Here is a 25,370-nt window from a genome sequence, read left to right as displayed (position 1 = left end):
CTTAGGTAGAAATACTTGACACTCGCCTGGTTAGAATTCCTTTCAGGAATCAAACATTGTCCTTCAATGCAACTACTGCACGGATATTGTTGTGACAATACTTATTCAATAAAAGTCACTATGGTCTTGGAAGTACTTTGAATCTCAGCTACTGTGAAAAATCACTTTAAAATTCCCCATCTATGCAGCCACTGTACACTTTATGTACTAACACCTTTATGACTGCAAATCCCAAACTGTGCCTTTATATTTTATTTTGTCACTTTATTTTTAAAGACACTCTAGTCTTAAACCATTGAAAGAATTGTGAAACAAGGCCATGAAGGACACCTAGACATTGTTATAACAAAACAGGTGGTGAAGAATTTCACTTTGTGTCTTAGTTCAGACGTTGTTTTGAAAAAGTAGTGAGGGGGCAGTGGTGCTGGAACAATTTTCAGAGTAGGGTTGCTGCCATCAATGTTACATCATTGAATTCATAGGAATTGTGAAAAATGTAAGTGTCACACACAAGAATAAGTATAGCAATGCATCATGCACATTCAGCAGGAGAGTGGTAAGGGTGTGGTATGTAGCCGGTGCTGAAGTTTACTGTCGCAAATCTATCACTTTAACCGAAAAACATTTTCCATTGAAATGGCCAAAATATTCGTAATAACATGCAGTTTCACTGATAAAACACAGTGTACAAACGAGAAATGTCTCAAAATTGGGTTTCAGAAAATATTTATCATTCGTACATCACTAAGGGCCTGATTACGATGTTAGTCGAAAAGCCTGTAGGTTTAAAGTAAGACCGCTGTATTATGATGACGGCAGTCAGAGTTTAAACTGGCTGGGGAATCTGACTCAAGGAGCCTGTTGGAAAGCCCTCATAATCTCTTAAGGATGGCGTTTCCGCCCTCGGGATTATGATGTTGGTTTCGGACAGCCAAGCGTTAATGAAAAGAGCCCCCTTCTACTAATAGGGAGTTCCTCTAGGCAGGGAAATAATACACAGTGTAAATTCCTAGGGCAACTCAGGATAAAAACAACACTTAATTATAACATTTCTATTATATGGAGAGACACAGGCAAAAAAAATATTTGAAAAATACAAAAATAGTTCTTTATTGAAAATGTTATATTTAATATATATTCAAAAAATGCAATCTTAAAACAGACCACAAGCACACCACATCCATGTCATCATTCATACGAAGCAGTCATAATGCATACATCACTGGCACTATAAACACCTGAAATGGTTGTGATTCAAAACATTATGTACATAGCCAGAAGTTGAACATTGCCATTATGATATTGATTTCAACACTTTTACTCGGTGAGCCTGAGATGCAGGCTTTTAGTTCCTAAATTCATATCTGTTTCACTGAGTGGCTGTAGCTCCAGATAATTTCCTACAAGCGTTTCGGCATGAAAATGCCTTCGTCAGGAAAAGTCACAGCAGATTCAGGCAATATCTGTAAATACAAAGAACATAAGTATGCTGTCCTTCCTGAAATCACATTGTACATGAAATATCTACACATATAATTATTGCTTTGTATTTGGTAGACCATCACCTCAGAGAAAAGCAAAAGGAAGAGCATATCACTTAAATAAATAGCCCCATGGTGCAGTGGTAAAGGAGCATGCAGAATTGAATGTGAAAATCACAGAGGTGTGATTGCATGCTACAAATACGAAAAGTGCCAAGAGAAGACCCACACAAATGGTTAAAATATCCCTATATATGTGCCCTTGCGTCATGCGATGTTCATTAAAAACATCATTACCATATACTGTGGAAACTGTCCGCCAGTACACTTAAAAAATATGCAATGTCCTACTTGAAAGGGAAATATGCCCTGGTCTTCTATGTGAAACAAAAGAAAGAATGACATTAAGATGCCTGATATTGTAATGTTTCCATGCTGTAGGCATATTTGATGTATAGTAGTATGTTTATGATTAAAGTGGAGAGGGTCCACTTAAAGGCTGTCTTTGTAGTATTTTTTTAAAGCAAATTCGGTAGCCAGTTTCTTGAAACCTTCCTACATGGAACAAGAAAACATACATCTGAGTCCTGGTACATATGTAGCCTAATGACCTAAACAGGCTTCTACAAAGAGATTCCACAAAAGAACAGCACAAAGACTTTTTTTTTTTAACTTTTCTTTATTTTAATATTTTTTGCAACATGTACCTCCCACCCATGAGCCACCCCCCCCGATCCGGTCATCTGTTTACTTGTCACAGATTTACAGAAAGTAAGAACAGAAAAAAAGTGAAAGAAAATGAAGAAGGAGAAAAAAGAAAAGAATGATGATGAATAACTCAAATCAAGAGAACAGAGAAACATCAAATTCAGACATATTCGGGAGTCATTGACATAAAAAAAACATTAGATTATAATGGCATTAACTTTATATAATAAGTATAATATTCTGTTTTATAGTTCTTGATGTCGTATCCACTGTGTTAGGTGATCCCATATTTCTAGACCCTTTTTTTTCCCTTGAACTCCCTTCCTCCGATATATCGCAATCTCTAGAGTGTATGTGGCTAAGAGTCTTGCCCGCCACTGTGAAAAAGTCGGGGGATTTAGATCTAACCAACTGGATGCTAAGCATATTCTATAGACAGCCAGGGAGACATATATGAACCCCTGCATTATTTTTGGCCTGATATCCCCGTCCCTTCCTAGCATAATTTTGGCTACTGTGATTTCTATGTTTGTGTTCAAGATTTCGGATAAGAATGCTGATATTTCGCATGTAAGGGGTCTGTCTTTATCACATGTGGCAAATAAGTGGACTATATCGGGCGCTGGTGTCGAGCATCTAGGGCATTGGGTACCTTTACTTGTGCTCCATTTGGCTATCTTGTAGGGTGTGTGATATAATTGGAAGAAGGTTTTATAGTATTGGACTTGTAGTTTGGGTGACATTAAGAGTGATTGATAGAGTTGGAATGCCTTCTGAACTGACTCCTCATTCATATCTAGCTTATTTTGCCATTTATTTATATGTTTATACATGTCATCTGGTAACAAGGAGACTAGGTTGAGATATATTTCTCCTATTTTTGCGGTGATGTTTCTATTGAGGATTTCTGTTATTTGAATCCTGTGGAACTCCGCGCTTCCACCACCTTTCTTTATTAAAAAATCTCTTATTAGAAGGAATTTAAAGAAATCTCAGTTTTAAGCCGAACTCATTCTTTAATTCTTCGAATGATTTGAAGTCTGTTGATGTATAGAAACATCCACATCGTGTGATCCTCATATTCACCCATCTTTTCATATAGTTATCAAAGAAGATATCAGGTAGATTATAGTTCTGATGAAGGCTCGTACAATAAAAGTTTCAACCGACCCCGAGAAGCTTGCGTATATCTGTCCATGCGTTATATATACACCGATTAATGTTTTGAAATGGACCTTTTTGTAGTGACAGTCAAAGGTAAGTCGCCATAGATGTTCACCCGTTTCTATACCAAGGATGAGTTCTTGTGGGGTCGGAACTTCTCCTTCTTGCGTAGGATTCAGATTTGGGGTCAATAAGATCTTGATATATTTCAGGAGTGTGGCCCACCAGTAGACCTTGGGGTTAGGGACAGCGAGTCCATCTCTTTCTTGCGAGAGCGATATATATCGGTAACCTCTGTGTGATTTTGTATGGCCCCATATAAATCGAGAAAATGTGTTGTGGAGGAGGAGCTACGCTGGCAAACAAGATGGCTGCTAAGGCTCCCGGCTCCGCCGACCTCCGTATCCCGCCACAAGATCCTGTACATTATCCTGATTTTACGCCAAGCCTCTGTATGAATGAACTGTTCCGCACTCCAATGGTGAAATCCGGAAAATTTTATCGGCTGCTTTGACGAAGTTGCTTCGAGTTGAAGATTGTGGCCTACTCCAGCGGGGAAGCCGGGGCCTCGAGTACTTTCACAACCGGGCTGCAGTGCAAAAACATCGTCCGGGAGACCCAGGCAGGGTCCGGTCAATCGGAGTGGAGGGTTCTTTTATGCCCGAATTTCATCGGCAATCGTTTCTATTGCTCAGCATTGATGGAGTAGTGACTTCGCTTGCTATTGACTGTGGGTGGGGGTGCCTGTCCCGCAGACCCGGTATTGGTCCCCGCCGGAGTTCGGTGGGTCGGGGTCCCTGGCCTGTGGCGTTAACCGGGTTGACCGCGGGCGCAGACAAGGACTGGTCACCCTCCGCATCTGCCCGTTCGTGATCCTGTTTGTCCCCCTCGGGGATGCCAGATTCACCGGGGGAGGTGATTGTGACTGGTGTCGGGCGTGAGACTATGGATCGAACGGTGCTTGAGCCATCACTGAGGTCAATATTGGCAGAGATTTGGGCGTTTCATTCACATGTGGTTGTCTTATTGAACAAATTGGATACACGCCTATCTGAGATGCTCCTTGTGGAATCGGACCCTGCCTCACTGTTGGACCAAAATGATTCAGAAAAGGGGGTGGTGATGAACAGAGTGTCTGAATTAAGCAGACCACTCTTACCCAGTCCAAAGATCAGGGCTTGATCCATCACCGTTTTTTAGCTCACTGCACCATCCCAGCTCAGAACTTGGCTATATGCAAATTAGTCTGACCCTGGCCCAGTGCATCATGGGAACAGGGCAGACCAAACTACCAAGCCAATTCTTATACTGGGAAGGAAACAAGCTACCGGGGACCGGTTTCTGGCATTTCAGCCGTCTTCGGCCCGGCTTGCTTGAATCCTGATGGTGCAATGAGCTAGGGACTCACATCTGAGTATTCCCTTCCACGCTTATGGTGGACAAAAATGATTCAGAAAAGGGGGTGGTGATGAACAGAGTGTCTGAATTAAGCAGACAACTCTTACCCAGTCCAAAGATCAGGGCTTGATCCATCACCGTTTTTTAGCTCACTGCACCATCCCAGCTCAGAACTTGGCTATATGCAAATTAGTCTGACCCTGGCCCAGTGCATCATGGGAACAGGGTAGACCAAACTACCAAGCCAATTCTTATACTGGGAAGATAACAAGCTACCGGGGACCGGTTTCTGGCATTTCAGCCGTCTTCGGCCCGGCTTGCTTGAATCCTGATGGTGCAATGAGCTAGGGACTCACATCTGAGTATACCCTTCCACGCTTATGGTGGACAAAAATGATTCAGAAAAGGGAGTGGTGATGAACAGAGTCTCTGAATTAAGCAGACCACTCTTACCCAGTCCAAAGATCAGGGCTTGATCCATCACCGTTTTTTAGCTCACTGCACCATCCCAGCTCAGAACTTGGCTATATGCAAATTAGTCTGACCCTGGCCCAGTGCATCATGGGAACAGGGCAGACCAAACTACCAAGCCAATTCTTATACTGGGAAGGAAACAAGCTACCGGGGACCGGTTTCTGGCATTTCAGCCGTCTTCGGCCCGGCTTGCTCGAATCCTGATGGTGCAATGAGCTAGGGACTCACATCTGAGAATACCCTTCCACGCTTATGGTGTAAAAAAATGATTCAGAAAAGGGGGTGGTGATGAACAGAGTGTCTGAATTAAGCAGACCTCTCTTACCCAGTCCAAAGATCAGGGCTTGATCCATCACCCTTTTTTTTTAGCTCACTGCACCATCCCAGCTCAGAACTTGGCTATATGCAAATTAGTCTGACCCTGGCCCAGTGCATCATGGGAACAGGGCAGACCAAACTACCAAGCCAATTCTTATACTGGGAAGGAAACAAGCTACCGGGGACCGGTTTCTGGCATTTCAGCCGTCTTCGGCCCGGCTTGCTTGAATCCTGATGGTGCAATGAGCTAGGGACTCACATCTGAGTATACCCTTCCACGCTTATGGTGGACAAAAATGATTCAGAAAAGGGGGTGGTTATGAACAGAGTGTCTGAATTAAGCAGGCCACTCTTACCCAGTCCAAAGATCAGGGCTTGATCCATCACCTTTTTTAAGCTCACTGCACCATCCCAGCTCAGAACTTGGCTATATGCAAATTAGTCTGACCCTGGCCCAGTGCATCATGGGAACAGGGCAGACCAAACTACCAAGCCAATTCTTATACTGGGAAGGAAACAAGCTACCGGGGACCGGTTTCTGGCATTTCAGCCGTCTTCGGCCTGGCTTGCATGAATCCTGATTGTGCAATGAGCTAGGGACTCACATCTGAGTATACCCTTCCACGCTTATGGTGGACAAAAATGATTCAGAAAAGGGGGTGGTGATGAACAGAGTGTCTGAATTAAGCAGACCACTCGTACCCAGTCCAAAGATCAGGGCTTGATCCATCACCGTTTTTTAGCTCACTGCACCATCCCAGCTCATAACTTGGCTATATGCAAATTAGTCTGACCCTGGCCCAGTGCATCATGGGAACAGGGCAGACCAAACTACCAAGCCAATTCTTATACTGGGAAGGAAACAAGCTACCGGGGACCGGTTTCTGGCATTTCAGCCGTCTTCGGCCCGGCTTGCTTGAATCCTGATGGTGCAATGAGATAGGGACTCACATCTGAGTATACCCTTCCACGCTTATGGTGGACAAAAATGATTCAGAAAAAGGGGTGGTGATGAACAGAGTGTCTGAATTAAGCAGACCACTCTTACCCAGTCAAAAGATCAGGGCTTGATCCATCACCGTTTTTTAGCTCACTGCACCATCCCAGCTCAGAACTTGGCTATATGCAAATTAGTCTGACCCTGGCCCAGTGCATCATGGGAACAGGGCAGACCAAACTACCAAGCCAATTCTTATACTGGGAAGGAAACAAGCTACCGGGGACCGGTTTCTGGCATTTCAGCCATCTTCGGCCCGGCTTGCTCGAATCCTGATGGTGCAATGAGCTAGGGACTCACATCTGAGAATACCCTTCCACGCTTATGGTGTACAAAAATGATTCAGAAAAGGGGGTGGTGATGAACAGAGTGTCTGAATTAAGCAGGCCACTCTTACCCAGTCCAAAGATCAGGGCTTGATCCATCACCATTTTTAAGCTCACTGCACCATCCCAGCTCATAACTTGGCTATATGCAAATTAGTCTGACCCTGGCCCAGTGCATCATGGGAACAGGGCAGACCAAACTACCAAGCCAATTCTTATACTGGGAAGGAAACAAGCTACCGGGGACCGGTTTCTGGCATTTCAGCCGTCTTCGGCCTGGCTTGCTTGAATCCTGATGGTGCAATGAGCTAGGGACTCACATCTGAGTATACCCTTCCACGCTTATGGTGGACAAAAATGATTCAGAAAAGGGGGTGGTGATGAACAGAGTGTCTGAATTAAGCAGACCACTCGTACCCAGTCCAAATATCAGGGCTTGATCCATCACCGTTTTTTAGCTCACTGCACCATCCCAGCTCATAACTTGGCTATATGCAAATTAGTCTGACCCTGGCCCAGTGCATCATGGGAACAGGGCAGACCAAACTACCAAGACAATTCTTATACTGGGAAGGAAACAAGCTACCGGGGACCGGTTTCTGGCATTTCAGCCGTCTTCGGCCCGGCTTGCTTGAATCCTGATGGTGCAATGAGATAGGGACTCACATCTGAGTATACCCTTCCACGCTTATGGTGGACAAAAATGATTCAGAAAAGGGGGTGGTGATGAACAGAGTGTCTGAATTAAGCAGACCACTCTTACCCAGTCCAAAGATCAGGGCTTGATCCATCACCGTTTTTTAGCTCACTGCACCATCCCAGCTCAGAACTTGGCTATATGCAAATTAGTCTGACCCTGGCCCAGTGCATCATGGGAACAGGGCAGACCAAACTACCAAGCCAATTCTTATACTGGGAAGGAAACAAGCTACCGGGGACCAGTTTCTGGCATTTCAGCCGTCTTCGGCCCGGCTTGCTTGAATCCTGATGGTGCAATGAGCTAGGGACTCACATCTGAGTATACCCTTCCACGCTACTGTTGGACCAGCAATCTGCAGCCATTCAAGCCGCGGCCATTTTGACTCCGTGCGAGGACCCCGTGAGGAAGCAAGTATTGAAACCATTGGATGGTGCCCTGGAGGACGGTGTTCCCGAGGTCGTGATTGTACCGCCGAACCTTCCATCACTATCGACTTTGGGGGTATCGAAAGGCGTTCCCCTCCCGGAGACTTTTGTTGTGGACTTTTCTTTAATCTTATGTTCGTCTTCTCCTTTCTAGGTGACTTTACGACTCCGGGGCAAGATACATTGGGACTGTCCACCTAGGAGAGAGAGTTTTTCTGCGTCTGAAGTTCTTGTGGACTCACTGTCTACGAGTTGCCACGGATTGATTCTTGATGACTTCCTTCTCCTCTATGACTCCTTTGTGTGCCTTTCGGTCTTGCTAGGGGGGGTTTGTGTGCTCGTTCGGAAGGGTCAAGGTTAATATCAATTAGATTGAGACGGTTTGGAGTGGCTTTTACGGGTGTTCGACCTGCAACTGTTTGATTTACGAGGCTGGGCGGTGTATCACGGTGCCCCCAAATTTCTCCTATAAGGGTTGTCATACATTGGTCTTTTTGCGATGGGGGGTGGCTGTTTCTGGCGGGGGGACTAAGGGGGCTGGGAGCCCATACGGATAAGCCCTCCTCCATTCTTTTTCCTACTTTTAGGGTTTTAGTTATTTGGGGCGACAGGCCCGCTGCTAGTGGGGTTAGGCTGCAGCCATCCACAGGGGTGCAGGGTAGGGTTTGGTGGGGGGGTTTATTTTGCCTTTTTTTTATTTCTATGGGCTTTTTCTTCCTTCCCTTTTTCTTCCTTACAGGATCAGTATAGATTGGGAATCATTCTGATTTTTATCGTGTACTTGTATTTAGTGCTCATGCTTCTTACGTTATCCTGATTCCCGGGTGGGCAGGCCCTGAGAACTGGCTCTTAACATAGAATGTATATTGTATTGTTGTTTACACCGATCCATATGCTTTGGCGCCAAAGTTCCATTATAGCTGTTTCTACGTGCATATCATGTCTCTTGACCTGTCCCCCGTATTCTTCGGTTTGATTGTATGGCACCTGATCCGTTTCTTTAGATAATATAAAATAAAACCTCTGTCTCATCCTGTGACTTAGTTGTTCGTTCTAATACAAGTTCTATCCTGGATTGCTGCCGGACCTCAGGGTTGTCAGCTGATGAGCTGTGTCGTACCGTGATATAGTGGGTCTTAATTTTGTTTAGCGGCCGGCCCCTGCGGTTGTAGGCCCATGCTTGTATTTTTATTGAATGCTACAATAAAGGTTTTCCAAAAAAAAAGAAAGAAAAAAATGTGTTGTCTATTGCCTTGAATATGTGTTGATCAAAGTTTAGGCAGATAGTGCGGAAAAAATACAAAAATTTCGGGAGATAAATCATTTTGATCACATTGCATCTGCCTATTAGGGTTAGATGGAGGTTGTCTAATTTGCTAAGATTTCGTGTTGTTTCTTTCAAGAGTGGGTCTATATTGATCTTGACTAATTCGTCTAGATTCAATGTGATTTTAACGCCTAGATATACAGCGTTCCTGAAGATCCTTTCATTTCTGTAATTAATTTTTTTATTGATAATTATCTGCGTTTTACCCTGATTTAGTTTATATCCTGAGATCGCGCCAAAGAGGGAAGCCTCTTTTTCCATCATTTTGATGGCCACATGAGGATCACTGGTAACGATCGCGATATCATCCGCATATGCTAGAGTCTTTGTTAATCCATTTGATGTCTTAATAGGCAATATATCCTGATTAGTCTCCAGTTTGCGGATGAACGGATCGATAAATATCGCGAACAATAACGGGGAGCACGGGCACCCCTGCCTTGTCCCTCTAGTCACATCTATCTTATTTGACAGTCCGCCATTTATCATAACGACTGCTTCTGGGTTATGGTACAATCTACGTGCAGCGTTAATGAATCGATCTCCGATCCCACTCTTTGACATGGCCGTCCATAGATATTGCCAGGAGACCCTATCGCACGCCTTCTCTGCGTCCAAGAGTATAAGCGCAGTAGGGTCTCCTGCGACTTCCTCTATGTCAAAGAGTGTGATGACCCTTTGTACGTGATCCGTCGTGGATCTGCCGGGGATGAATCCATGTTGTCGGGCTGATATGATCTTGTGAATAATCGGAGCAAGTCGACAGGCTAACAATTTAGCGTACATTTTTGAGTCACAATTGATTAGGGTGATTGGGCGATAGGATCCCAGTTTAGTTGGATCTTTGTTTTTTTTTTGAAACACTACAATTTTAGCCCGTGCCCATGATTTTGGTGGTTCCCCCCTTGGAATACTTCGGTCATTAAGTCAGTTAGCACATTCTTTAGTGACTTATAAAATCTGATATAGAATTCGGCGGGTATTCCATCCAGTCCAGCTGCCTTCCCTGTTGATGGACAGCAGAATTTCCAACCACTGCGGTGTGGTCGCTAAATTAGCTTGGTTGGTGTATGACAATTGAGGTGCCGTTACCTGCTCTCAATCAATCAATCAAAGCATGTGTATAGCGCGCTACTCACCCGTAGGGTCTCAAGGCGCTGGGGGAAGGGGGTCCGCTACCGCTCGAACAGCCAGGTCTTGAGTTGCTTCCTGAAGGAGAGGTGGGCTTGGGTCAGGCGGAGGTGGATGGGGAGGGAGTTCCACGTCTTGGCAGCCAGGTAGGAGAAGGATCTTCCTCCCGTTGTGACTCTTCAGATGCGGGGGACGGCGGCGAGGGCGTGGATGGTCGATCGTAGCTGGCGGGTGGGAGTGTAGAAGGTCAGGCGGTTGTTGAGGTATCTTGGGCCTTAGTTGTGGAGAGCTTTGTGTGCGTGGGTGAGGAGTCGGAACGTGATTCTCTTGTTGACGGGGAACCAGTGCAGGTTTCTCAGGTGTTCGGAGATGTGGCTGTGTCGGGGGATGTCCAGGATGAGGCGTGCAAAGGCATTCTGGATGCGTTGGAGTCTCTTCTGAAGTTTGGCTGTGGTTCCGGCATAGAGGGCGTTGCCATAGTCCAGGCGGCTGGTGACGAGCGCCTGGGTGACCGTCTTCTTGGTTTCTGTGGGGATCCACCGGAAGATCTTACGTAGCATGCGGAGGATGTTGAAGCATGACGAGGAGACGGCGTTGACTTGTCTGGTCATGGAGAGGGAGGAGTCCAGGATGAAGCCCAGGTTGCGTGCGTGGTCTGTCGGTTTGGGTGCGTTGCCTAGGGCAGGGGGCCACCAGGAGGCGTCCCGGGCGGAGGGCGAAGATCCCAGGATGAGGACTTCCGTCTTGTCTGAGTTCAGTTTCAGGCGGCTGTTCATCATCCACTCAGCTACGTCTTTCATCCCTTGTTGTAGGTTGGTTCTGGCAGTGCTGGGGTCGTTGGTGAGGGAGAGGATCAGCTGGGTGTCGTCGGCGTAGGAGATGATGTTGAGGTTGTGTTGGCGTGCGATGGCCGCAAGGGGGCTCATGTAGATGTTGAACAGCGTGGGGCTGAGTGAGGATCCTTGGGGTACGCCGCAGATGACTTCCGTGGCCTCGGATCTGAACGGGGAGAGGCGGACGCTCTGGGTTCTTCCGGCGAGGAAGGAGATGATCCACTCGAGTGCCTTCTCTTGGATCCCGATGTTGCTGAGGCGTTGTACTAGGGTGCAGTGGCAGACCCCGTTGTGCCTCTAAATATATGTCAATAAGTTCTTGGTCTTTATTGGTTTCTTTATATAGAGCTTGGTAATATTTTTGAAATTCTGATCTGATCTCCTACGGGTCTTGCTTGAGAACGTTGTTACAGTCTTTAATCTCTTTAATTATGTTAGCCATGTTTTCTTGTCTCATGCGAGTGGCGAGGTGTGCCCTATTTGCTCGCTTAGTTCGTATACTTTTTCTTTTTGGATCGTGGCTTTACAAATTGCTTTTTCTGCAAATATCTCCGTTAATCTATTTTTTTGCGATGGCAATCTTTTGTGATGCCGTTTCTATGTTTATACCCCCTTCAGTAGCTCTTACAAGATCCCCCTCGGCCTCTGTCAGTTTCCCCTGTAATTCGGCTATCTTTTGTTTGGCAGCTTTGTTATTCCTTATTGAGAAGCGCAGCGTTTCACCCCTGATACCAGCTTTTAATGTGTCCCACACTACGTCTAGGGGTGCGCTCCCCAGGTTATTTGCCAAAAATTCAGGTATCCATTTCTCAATAAGATGTCAATATTTCTCGTTTAACAGTAGAGCCCAAAGACTTTTAAAAGCTAACAGCCAAAGGCAGTTCAAACTGTGATAGGCACCATCATTTAGATAGAAAAAGCGGACTCTTTAAGGTAAAGGAGATTAGAGCTAATGTGAGGTGACAACTGAACAATTAACGCAAAAATACCATTAAGTCGAAGAGGAACACGGGTTAAAGCTACTGAATTACAACAGCTAGAAATGACAAACAAAATCACGATGCATAAAATGGAATCCAGCGTGGCAATGAGATGGAATACTATGCGGTGCGATAAAGGCTATGTATGAGTATAAACCAGGACTTACCATTGTGTCTATCCTGATAATTAAGGTCTCTGACTTGGGCTCCTACAATGAGGTAATCGATACGCCTCGAGTCAACCACGTCGAATGTTGGTAGATGCAACATGCATGGTATAGGAAGACGGATAATTTGATCCCACCGCAACGCTTGGAAATGGTTTAGAAATAGTCAGATGGCAGTCATGTGACAAATCACATGTTTGATTCCAAAGCTGGTTGGTTTACGTGGCGGCCATGATGTAAGTGTAGGTTTACCAAGGTAAAACCAGCAGTGGGTGACATAAAACCAAATAAAGACCAATAAAGACCAAATGTACAGATGTATGTTTGCAGATAATTGTGGTATAGACCTAGAGCAGAGTTATTGATGTTCTACTTCCTATTCAGGACCAGCAAAGCAACAATTGCGCAGTCTTGTCTAAATAGTCTGAACCCGTCATGTTACTTCTAGAGATATAATAAAACTACATGGCTACTGTAACGGTGTATGAAGACTCTAAATGAATCACAGGTATAAAGCCAAAAAAAAAAGGAACTGCGCAAGAAGTTTTGGGCCTTATGATGAAATACAGAAAATGAATGGTCGAAATGAATAATAGGTATAAAGCCAAAAGAGAACAGCGCAGGAACTTTTATGCCAATCCATGCCAGCCTTTCCAACATGGATCGGCTGTCGGAAACTGACTTTGGGGGCTAGCAGGGCCCCTTCCCCCTGTCAGAAACTGACTTTGAGGGTTAGCAGGGCCCCCTTCCCCCTGGTCCTCTGCATTTGGCCACATGGTGCCGAGATGTTTTAAAACTTCCATTTTTGATGGGGGCTTGTGCTGAGTGCGGTTTCATCCAGCTGCACAAGTAGCCATCGAAAAATGGAAGTTTGCGACTACACATGCCTAATTGTGCTGTCGGATCTGTCGACCTATGTTCGGGTGGTTCCTTCCACAAAACAGTGTCAGTCGGAAGCAACTCCGACCAAAATCGTAATGAGGGCCTAAGTGTCTTGATGGTTTTAGTCCAATTCCCATCTTTTTTTCATTACACTTCAGAGTTTAAAAAAACTACAGAATAATGTCTGGCTTCCTACCCGCTGATATATTTTGAAGTATTTGTACAGTTCATTTACAAGTATTTATATATATATATATAAGCCTTTTGCGCCCTATTCCGGGAAGGAAGCCGTTCTTCGCGTGGTGCGGTACGAAGAAGGAGGATGCGGGGAATCTAAAACTTTATCAAGAGTCATCCCTGATGGAACAATTATTTTTCTGCCCATCCTCCTCTGAACACTAATCTATATTATAACCAAAGAGGACTATTCATAGAAATCTTGCGAAATTCTTGAAGACGATTCACATTCTGACTACTTGTTTGCATGCACATACGATTTTGTGGCTTCCTAATACTACCAATTAAGAGATAATTCGGAAACGCTCATCCACAAAGAAATTTCCCACCGATTACAATGACTATATATACTCAAAAGAATTTGCCCTGAAGAAGTCCCTTGAGGACGAAACGCGTCGGCTGCGAATACCCGTGTTTTGATTGAACACCCTTTTTTTGGAATAAAGAAAATCACAACTAAGAAAACCTACGTCTGTGATCATTGACACTATATTTCTGGAATTGTGTGGTGCACCTTTGCGTTTATTTATTAATTTACTGAGTTCTTGGATGAACTATCACTGTGACAGTGGATGTTAACCAGTGTGCACACACTTCGCCCATACAAACTACCCAGGGCGATTTAGAATTCTGGGGGTGATTTGGGTTAGGTGCTATAATTAAGAAGTTTCCACGGTCTCCTTTGTCTTTTGAAAGTATTTAAATGTTGTGTGTTAAAAATAAATTACATTCTACAGCCTTTCCTTTCACTCTGAAACCCAGCAATATTTTCAAAGATGGTTTACCTTACAAAATGCCCTAACTTTACAGCTAGAAAAAGAAAAAATAAACACCAGTCTCCATAGTAAAAGAATAAGTAGCAATTTTTCAGACGACAAAGCCAGACTTTTGACCTCTGTCTTTGAATTGCACTACAAATGCATAAAGATAAAAACAAAATTAAAGCCATCTTTATTGTTCAGTCACCTTCCGAACTCCAGAATTGTTATTTTGGGGGTGCTAAAGCACCTCCAACACCCCTACTTCCAGCACCTATGTGAGAGAGTGTACATAGTGTTTGATGGCTGATAAACTTGGAAAGCCTTGAAACTGCTCATGTATGAAAATATTTATCTCAATAATCCTTGAGTATGCATTGCAGAAGACAAGGGACCTGTTGCCGTTACTCAAAGGTAGGTTTTTCCTTTGACTAATACTTCTCAAATTACCCAGTTATTCAGATTGTAGCTAGAGCAACATTGATTAAGTGTTGAGTTTTTGGGAGAGTGTGTACATGGAATAAGGTATGCCTGCTGTGTGATAATGGTATTTTATTTTCTTTGCACAAACTATGTAATATTTGGAAAGTACATGAATTAAGCATAGGACCAAATCTTTACATAATCCTTGTGGCAATGGGATGCTTGAAAGATTTAATCATCTCAAATTGAAAGGTGCTGTCCAGGTGGTCATTAAGTGTACTTTTAATTGGAAGGCAAAGGTTGCAAAGACCATGTGGATCCATAGAATAACTGTTAACTAGGGCACAGGGTTAACACCATTTGAGATTATAAAATTACGTAATCCTAGGACAAAATGTAATCCAAAGTGAAAATATAAATCATAAATCAATTACTAGCCTACTGAAGACAATAGGAATAGAATTAAGAAAGCTTGTGAGGGTTACACAAGATATGATGAAAGGAACAATACCAAGGCATGTAGAATTAAAATTGGTCAGAGAAAAAAAAAACGGGGAAAGTGTTTAAGGAAGAGACTCATTTTTCTTTTAAACCATAAGAGGTTGTTAAAGTCATGCATAATTATGCGTTGTTAAGTGATGGTAATGTGTGGCATCTTAATTGCATAGCTGTTGGCTTTAGAGAGGGCTGGAAAGGTATGACGTCTAATAGTAATATGAAATAGAATATCTGAGTAACGTAGTCCTCGAAAGAGGAAGTTATTCCTATTTATTGTGATCTTATTGGTATAGACACCAATTGTGATTTCAATGGTGAGCCGCAGAAATTAAATCTGAAGTAAAAGGCCAGGAGGTTCTAGTAACCGGCTGGTCACGATCTAGTGTTTCTACAATATGCATTTCCACCAGCCACTCCTTGAGGGCTAGCTTCCACACTCACCGCACATCCATCTATCACAGGTGTCACTGGTCAGGTGACCCTGCTAATAAAAGGGGCCGGGAGCACGTGCCATGGGCCAGTTCCAGACCATATGACTATGTGTCTGCGTCATTATTGTAGCTGCATGAGGGCCTAGGGCTCTAACCATTACAATTGCGATGAGCCCCTTGTGAGCTGTCACCAGTTTGGTACTAAATCATGAGGGGAAGTGCAGCCGATGCCCACGGCACCCCTGCAGCGGTTGCCAGCGCAACGGCCACACTATGAGTGAAGAGGACAGCATCCAGCCTCCATGTAATGCAGTTGCCTGCCTGCCATGACCCCTAAAAGGCAACATAGGACCACTGGGAAGAAGGTGAGCTGACTGAGCTCAGAAGTTGGCAGTGGGCAGCAATGAGTGGAGGGGATGTGTAAAAGGAGCGCATAAAGCGAAACCCCACAGCGCCGGCAGAACCCCGTAACCAAGGGAGAAGCTTCAATCCACAGAGCTGCCTCAAAAGTGAAAAGAGCACGACACAGCCCACAATATCGTGGAGGACACTGCGCTGCATGTCAGCAGTAGGTCAGGGACTGTGGTACCCGCCTGTGAGGGTGTAGGCCTTGTTCCGTGCCAAGGTGAAATGTCTCCATACTGCAGCTTCTCCAGGCACTAGCATGCCTGATTCAGTGCCTGTAAAACATTGGTGGAATGAAAGTGAGGCATGAGGAAATCGCTCATCCGCCTGGTGACGTTAGCAAGCAGGGAAGAAGGGTTCGCAAGATAACACGTGCATGCGAAGGCTGGTGCTGATCCGTTGTGTCCAGTAAGTGTCGTGACCAGAGAACATGGGCTCTAGGACCCACAGGGCCACAGACTTGGGGGGACAGACACCGGACACCACATCCGGTCAGGGGGACAAAGCACAGACCACAGGAAGCAAGAGGCAGGGAAGGAAGCACCAATACAAGCTCATGTGAGATACGAAATAAAGATACCTGAAATCGCCTGCACCGTGTCCTGTCATCTGTGGGGGGACCCTGCACGATACCACAACTGGCGACGAAGGAAGAAATAAAGAAACCACGCGTGCCGGATCGACCACGTCGTGAACAAGCCAGGAGCCCACCCTGGACTGGTGCCGAGAAGAAGAACATAGTGGCCAAAGAACGAAATTAAGGACAGCAGCGACGCGGGAGCCCACCCCGGCTGCTGCGACGATGAAATCGCCTGCATTGGGTAAGCGCCAGAGAAAGAAGCGCTAAGGAATACAAATTGGCGCGAGCTCTCGCGAGAGTCTCGGCGGCCATTTGCAAGTCAGGCGAGAGAGCCAATAGGAGCACAGGAATTGCTGGCGGCCATTTTGAAATCAGGCGAAGCACTGATTGGCTGCGAAGTCTCACGAGACCATCAGCGGCCATCTTGAAGTCAGGCGAGGGAGCCAATGGGAGCACAGGAAACGTCAGCGGCCATTTTAAGGTCAGGCGAAGGGAAAAAAGGTCGAAAAGAGCCAAAAAGAACCACAAAAAGATCAGGAAAGGTGGCAAAAGAAGCTGAATAACAAAATAAAAAGCAAAGAGAGGCTCAAATAAGAAAATAAATAAAAGAAAAGACCAGAAAGAGCCACAATAAAGAAATAAGCGCCACAAAGAGCATTTACAAAGTAATAACAAAAGAACTGTAAGAAAAAGATGGCAGAACCACGGCCAAGCGCCCAATATCGCAGACCACTACCGTTCAATCTATCAGAACCACAAGTAGGAATAAGATGGGAGCGATGGATCGCTAGGTTCGAGGGATACATGGAGGCCACTGACGTACTAGAAGAAAAGAAGCTAGGACTGTTCCTAAACCTCGTGGGTGACGACGTGGATGAACTGCTAGTGACACTACCGGCAGGAGAGACATCAACATACAAAAAGCTCATCAAGTGCCTAACAAGCAAATTCGACCCTCAAAGGAACATAGACTTTGAAAGATACACGTTCACCACAGCTTTCCAACATGACGATGAATCATTGGATGACTTTGCGACACGACTGAGAAAATTGGTAACGCACTGCGAATTTGACAAGTATGACAACGAGCAAGCAATTCGCCTGCTGATAATTGAAGGATGTCGCGACACTGAATTCCGCACCAGAATATTGAAAGAACCAACATCGCTGGAAAACATCCTGTCGCTAGCAAGGGCAAAAGCAAGAGCAAAGATACAATCAAAGCAGATGGAACGGAGGATCGAACAAGCACACCGCATGACAGATAACAGTCGCACCAGCACCTGGAAAAAGGGACAACGCGACAACACAACGAAGAAACAACAAGGGCCACAATGCTACCGATGTGGTTTAGAATTTCCTCACAAGGGCGCCTGCCCAGTATTTGGACAGATGTGTAAAAAAATGTAACAGAAGCAATCATTTTGCCAGTGTGTGTCAAGGGACATAATTCAGAAATGACAGAGGAAGACCAAACAGGCAGTGGATGACGACAAGCAGGCACGTCAGACACATCGAAACAGCAAACAGGGGCTCGTCAATAGAATCAGGAGGCGAGGAAGAAGAAGAAAAAGTGGAGCGACTGTACCTCATGTCCACTCAAGAAGACACAGGAGAAGAAAGCATTCGTCTGGTAGACAAGAAAGCAATCAAAAAAATGGAATCAGTGACAATAGAAGTCAGACCACATAAAGCACAGTTCGTGCTTGACAGTGGCGCCACATGCAACATCATGTGTGCGTCAGAATATGAGAGAATGGAAATAAAACCGGTGCTGAGACCATCAAGGGTTGAAGTGTTCACTTGGGGCTCAAGGAAACCAGTAACAATTTTGGGGAAATTCACTGAAGATATAACATATAAAAACCAAACACTCAGAGAAGAGATTCATGTACTGAAAGGAGATATTCCAGCACCCTGCCTACTGAGCAATGTAACAGCACAAATAATGGGCCTGATAGCAATGACATATAACATGTCAGAAAAAGGAAACATCTTGAAAGAATATCCAAAGCTACTGAAAGGCCTGTGGAAGCTAAAAGGGCGACAAATAACGTTGCACATCGACGAAACAAAGAAACCAGTAGCTCAGCATCACCGGCGAGTACCAATACACCTGCAACCTCAAGTAGAGGAAGAAATAAATGCGCTGTTGAAACAAGACATCATCGAGCCGGCAGAAGGACCAACGCCGTGGGTATCGCCGATAGTAGCCGTGCCAAAGAAAAACACATCGAAAATAAGAATCTGTGTCGACATGAGGATACCAAACATGGCGATCGAAAGAGAAAGACACCCTGGACCACACCTCGACGACATGATCAGTTGCCTGACAGGAGCAAGACGATTCTCAAAGTTGGACTTGTGTAAGGGATATCACCAGCTGGAGCTGGATCCACAGTCGAGATATATCACAACCTTCTCGACACATCTAGGTCTATTCTGATACAAGCGCCTAAGCTTTGGGATATCGTCAGCAGCAGAAATATTTCAGGAAACGATCAGACAGGTGATAAGGCCAGTGAAAATTAGTCTCAATTACAGCGATGACATCCTAGTGTTTGGCAAGACAGACGAAGAACACGACAAGGCGTTGCGAGAGGTGTGTGCCCAACTAGAACAGGCTGGCCTCACATTAAATGAAGACAAATGTGAGCTAGGGCGACACTCTGAAAGAAGCGAAACCACCAAGTGATGTAGCAGAAGTACTGTCATTTCTTGGACTTGCCAGTTACTGTGCAAGATATATCAAAGACTTTGCAACAGTGAGCGCACCACTGCGGGAGCTGACGAAACAGGGACAAACTTTTGCATGGACAAAAGAGTGCAGCACGGCATTCGAAGAAATAAGAGAGGCTAACAGCGGTAGATCATCTAGCATACTTTGACCCACTACTGTGTACAGAACTAACGGTGGACGCCAGCCCAGTAGGACTGAGGACAATACTGGAGCAACACAAACCAGGAAAAGACTCGCCGAGATGCATAGTTGCTTACGGAAGTAAGAGCTTGTCCGACGTTGAGAGAGCTTACTCTCAACCGGAGAAGGAAAGTCTGGCCGTTGTGTGCGCGTGTGAACACTACCACATGTTCATCTACGGGAAGCCTTTCACAATTGTAACAGATCACCAAGCTCTAGTAACAATTTACAGAAACCCAAACGCAAAGATACCACCAAGAATAGAGAGGTGGGGAATACGGCTGATGGATTACAACTTCAAAATAATACACAAGCCTGGAAAGGAACATAACCCAGCTGACTATATGTCCAGACATCCATTGCCACGCAACACAGAAACAACAACAATGGCGAAAGAATACTTGAATTTCATCCTGAAGCACAACACACCAGCATCCATAACAAACGCAGAATTGGAACAAGAAACAAGGAGAGATCAAACAATGGAAGAAATCAAAAAGGTGACCAGGCAGGAGGCCCAAACTGAAATCATAGCGCCTCCCCTTCTTGCTGGAGTGCCCGTCAGCTGCACCGCCTGCCACTGTATGTCTCAGTGAGGAGGGGAGGGAGTGGAGCGCCTTACTGATGTGGCACGACAATGCTGAACTGCACCCGGAGGTAAAATCACCCAACCCGCTACCTTCTGCGGTAGAGGCCGTTTACCTGCCTTCCTTGGCAGTGATGTGACTGCAGGTTGGACGAGAGGCCACAGCGAGGGAAGACGGCCCCAGAGTGGCTATTTGTTGCCTACTAAGGGACGACCAGGCATCAAGGGGAGAAAGACTGTCCACACAATGAGAAAACAGCTCGCAGAGGGAGAGAAAACTACGATCACCAGCACGGCCGGTTGGTAGCAGTTGGTTGGAGATGGCAAGGCTGCTTCCTACCCTAAATGGACACCATAGAGGCGCTGCCTGCAATGAGGAGTGGTTGTGGCGCCACCTAGTGGTAGCTGTTGTGTTATCAAATAATGACACACGAGAAGAATATATGTAATTGGTAATTATTTACCAGAAGAAAGAGCTTGTGAGAGGAAAGATGACCATGCAGCGTCGCCAGGTCTTTCTCATCGAGCTGGGTAGTGACGTCACTTAAATACACCTTAACATTCCAGGGGTAGCACGTGCACATAAACCAATAGGAAGAGGGACAGATAAAACTCATAAAAGCATACAGCATAAAAACAGATGTATTAGTTACTAAAACTATTTACAAATCACAAAATTCATCATATATATTAATACAATTAAAAACCATTAAGAGAAAACATACTGACTGCAGTTTAAAAAACAAGTTAAAATAGACAATCGTTATGTTAGATGCCCCCGAGAACACAGTTTAAACATTTTATGCTTTTACTATAGAGACAGACAAATTAAGGAAAACAGATCAATCACTTCGAGGGGGTCAAGCCCACCACAAGTTTTCTTCTAATGGCCCATGCCCACCCAAAGTATTTGGCGACCGCAACTGTAATAACCGGCAAGGTGTTAGTGGAAATTATTCTTAAGGCCACCTTACTGTCCCTTGTGCCTAGCAATTTGCACATCGCCTTTAGCCAAACACGTCGGGGGGTTAAGTAGGCCCTAAAAACAAAAAGAAGGTGGGCAATGGTCTCGCTTTCACTTTTACACGCCGGGCATAATTCAGAATTACCTATACCCCATCTACCGGTTAGTGATCTTATAGGGAGTGACCCTGCTCTAAGCTGGAAGTAGAGCTTCCTATCCTCCGGCTTTGTGATGTTGTCCCAATAGGGCTCTAAGCTAGGAGAAACTTTTGTTTCCAAAAAGCGACAATCCATAGTAGAGGGATCAACATCATTCCAGTTCCCGTAGGCGACCATTTCCCAGTACCTTTCTTTTATGGCGCCTTTGGTTGGGAACTGGGCTGTCTCAGGGTTCTCCCACAACTCCTGCATACCCATTATTCCCAATACTTTATGAAGTTCTTTGAGCCAAGTTATCTTGTGGAATATATCAGTTTTAATCACATACAGAAATCCCAGAGCGTAATGCATAAGTAGAGTGGTGTGGCTCACTGGTTAGAGGCGGCAGACCTGGAAGCAGAGGTCGACCCGGGACCAGGGTTCGATTCCCGACGCGGCAGGGTCTTGGGCCATGGTCAGCGGACTCGATAATTCTCGCCTCGGTGCCTACTTCAACCATGGGTCTCACTCAGCAACTCTGGGCAATAGCTTGCTTAATCTCTACTAACGGCCCCATCAGCGCCGGGGATGCTTGTCTTCACCTTGGAGATGCCCAGGAGGGACAATCTCACAGGGAAAGCCAGGATGGGTTCCCCAGCAGTATACAGCGCCGGGACGCCCCTTTGCTGGGGCAGCTGTGCGCTTTACAAGTATACGACATTTAACATTTATAAGTTCCGGAGTAACCCTCCAATATAGAATAGGTCGTAATCTAGCCATATCTGAGAGGGCTTTCCTGCCTAGATCATAGCGCTGCAGTTGGATTGGGGTACTTTTAGGGAGGCCAACAAGATTACGGCAAAAAAAAAATCCACAAGCGTTAGTGACGTTAACTTATCATAAGCCCATATTTCAGCACCATAAAGGGCCGAACTTAGGGCTTGCGCCTCATATACTTGCAGTGCTGGTTGTACCGGCTTGGTCAAGGACTTCCTGTGCTCCGGGCTTATGACTCCCGTGTTTTGGCGGAGTTTTAATGCCGCCATTTCTATATGCTTCCCCCATTTTACTCCGTTTGACAAGTGGATACCTAAGTAACCAAAGTCCGATACCATTTCCACTTTTTGTCCATCCATAAGAGAATTTCCCTCTAAAGCTGTGGTGGGGGTTAAATACCATAAGCTTTGTCTTTGTAACATTAACTTCCAACCCCCGGTTGACACAAAAAACCTCAAAGATCTTCAGGGCTCGCTGTAACCCGCTAAGGGTTTTAGATAAAATTAGCGTGTCATCAGCGAATAGTAGAATTGGAGTTTTCACTCCAGCCAGGCTAGGAGCATCTACTTTTCCCAGCAACATACGCTCAACTACCCCATCAATGCTCAATGAGAAGAGCGTGGGGGCCAAAGCGCAGCCTTGGCGCACCCCACGCTCTACCGGGAATTCAGAGGTTACTTGGCCGTGACACCCCCCCCCCCCCCACTGTATTTTTGCATAATTTGACTCATGCAACCTCATCACAAGTGTTAGGATCTCTAGCGGCATACCCATCTTGCTTAGCACTTTCCACATCTGGGATCTAGGGACTAAATCAAAGGCAGCACGTAAATCTATAAACGCTGCATAGATGCTGCCTTTTCCTAGTACTACCGTCTTCCAGTATAGTAGTGTAAATCTGAATATCTGGTCTGTGGTACTAGTTAATTTACGAAATCCAGCCTGGAAGGGGGTCAGAATATTTTTCTCTTCTACCCAGGCCGATATTTTCTCTAGGGTCATTTTTCCAATCACCTTTTGTACCGTGTCTAACAGGCTAATAGGCCTGTAGTTCCCAAGCTGTGTTTTGTCGCCTTTCTTATACACCGGGATTGTAACGGCCCCTAGCCAAGACTTTGGTACTGGTGCCCCTAGTGCCACAGCATTGGCCAGCTTTGTTATATAAAGACCCCAGTGCTTTTTATTGTAGTGTAGTTCCTATATCCCTTATAGGTTCTGCGCATTGGAATAACATACACGATAGGCTTGGCATAGGACTGAGGTCTGTATGCCCCTAATATGTATATTAAGCTTAATTACTATGTACCATCTAGCTCAGAGGCCACTAGAAACTTCTTGAAGACAAGAAGGGAATAGCTTCTGGCAACCACATAACATAAAACCCACATCCCTCAGGATCATGGAAACAAAATACTACTTTTCATTCAGTCACTCATCTCAGAGAAGTACATAGAAGAAACAGTCGGTGTGTTTACAATAACATTTATTGCACAGTTGTTATTCTAGTACTGGTTATATGTGCTCCGACAACTGTTGGACAGTAGCAGAGAATTATGGCCAGCAGTGCAGTTAAATGAAAAGGCTTTGTATAGTTCTACCATTTTGCAACAGTAATGAACACATACATGAAATACAGAATGCATTAAGATAAAGCCTATACCCCTATGATGCCTAACTAGATGTACCTAAGTGTACCTAGCATGTGTGTAGATCTTAGAGAGCCAAGAATCCCCCTAGGAGTTAGTCTAACCCCTTTACCTTATTGGGACTTCATCCTGATCTTGAGCTGGACACCCACAGATGGGTGATGGACCTCTGCCAGCTGGAGCTGTGGCATGACGCAGGTTGCAGCGCCTCAGGCAGAGTGTCCGCCTGGAAGTCTCTGTCTCCTCTGGTTTGCTTGGGCAAAGGGAGGTATACTTATACTGGATAGGTGTCTTGGATTGACGTAATGTTGGTCAGAGGAAGATGTGTTCTTGGTCTGTTTCCAAGAATTGGTTGTGACGTAGGTTAGTCACTGTTGGACATGGAGATTACGTATTTAGGATGGACCGTCTTCTGTGCACAGAGCACACAGTGATCAGATAAGGGGACAGCCTCTCTGTTGCTCGTTATTGTGAAATGAGGGCTAATCTAGGTCAAAGGGCCTGCCTGTCTCTGTGAAAGGGCCTGCTTGTCTCTGTGACACAAAGAATTTGTGCCTCTGAGACAGTACCTATGTTAAGGCCTCAATTTCCTTCATAACACCCACTCCAATCTATGGACAAGAGTTAATAACCCATTAAAAGCAAACTACGTGACTAAAATAGGCATTTGCATATAATTGGCAGGTAGTTGCATGAGAGTATTATGAGCTGAAAAAAATAGCAGCTGTTAAAATATATAAAATTACTGTAGACTCTGTGGAGACAGGAAAAATCTATAGTGTCATTAAAAAATATATATATACTCTTTAGAGTAAGTAGTTACTTATAAAAGTTTCTGTTTATAAAATTGAAAACTCTTTCATGCTTTTTTCAGAAGACCATGCTTTCTTTAAAATAGTCAATTTAGAGGGAAAGCTCCAAGCACTCGGTGAAAGTTGAAACAATAACAGAAAAAATGTGTTTCAGGACATGTTTTGAAGAACTAGAGATAAAAGGTGCTGGTAGTCACAACATTTCTGGTAGCCATTTGCTGCAGTAAACAGACCTTTTTAATACCTCGCACAGTCGTTGTGGAAGCACAGAAAGACAGTGCTGCTAGTTGCTTGTTCTGAGGCAGCCGGTGCTAAAGATTGTACCTGTGTGCCTGGATTTACTCGTACCTCACCTTCAGCCATATTCGCCGATGAGGTCTCAATCCATACCTTGGTGTTGCTAAATGAAGTACAAGGCACCCATTGGATTTGCAAGGAATGCTTTGGTTTGATGTGAATACGCTTGGGACACAGCCAAGCATAGGACTTCAGCAGACCCTGCATGGTGGTGATTGCCACTGGCATTTTCCTTTGGAAGAGGTACGTTGCAGTCTTTTCAGACTGTTCTTTTAAATATTAGAAACCATGAGAAGCATAGTTCCTGTTCGAGCTATTCCCAAGGTGTCCCACACTGCTTGTATGTGAAAGACCAAATTTATCAAAAAGGAAAAAAGGGGCAGCCTGTATTTAAGAGTACTATTATGCAAAAAAGAAAAAAATATTTCTTTAGCTGATGTAAAATGAAAAAATAAAAGCTGCTGCACAAGCATGGTTTTCAGATTGCTTTAAGCATTATTGAATTTTATGAAGGAAACTTTTGTTTTTACTACTGTCAGTGTTGGGGCTTTTTTTTTTAAATGGCACAGCTTCCCTACACTGTAGGAT

The 25,370-nt window shown here is 44.8% G+C and overlaps 1 long non-coding RNA gene across 1 annotated transcript; it reads right to left on the bottom strand.

Annotated features, from left to right (window-relative positions):
• Positions 1–1,083: 1,083 nt before the first annotated feature.
• On the bottom strand, positions 1,084–24,367 carry LOC147668323 (uncharacterized). Its single transcript, XR_015304129.1, has 2 exons — positions 23,786–24,367; positions 1,084–1,463 (listed from the first exon to the last, which is right to left on the bottom strand). It is a non-coding gene; the product is annotated as an uncharacterized LOC147668323 (long non-coding RNA).
• Positions 24,368–25,370: the final 1,003 nt, after the last annotated feature.

Source organism: Lissotriton vulgaris, unplaced genomic scaffold, assembly GCF_964263255.1.
Source record: "Lissotriton vulgaris unplaced genomic scaffold, aLisVul1.2 SCAFFOLD_555, whole genome shotgun sequence".
NCBI lineage: Eukaryota > Metazoa > Chordata > Amphibia > Caudata > Salamandridae > Lissotriton > Lissotriton vulgaris.
This window is presented reverse-complemented; position numbering and strand designations above follow the sequence as displayed.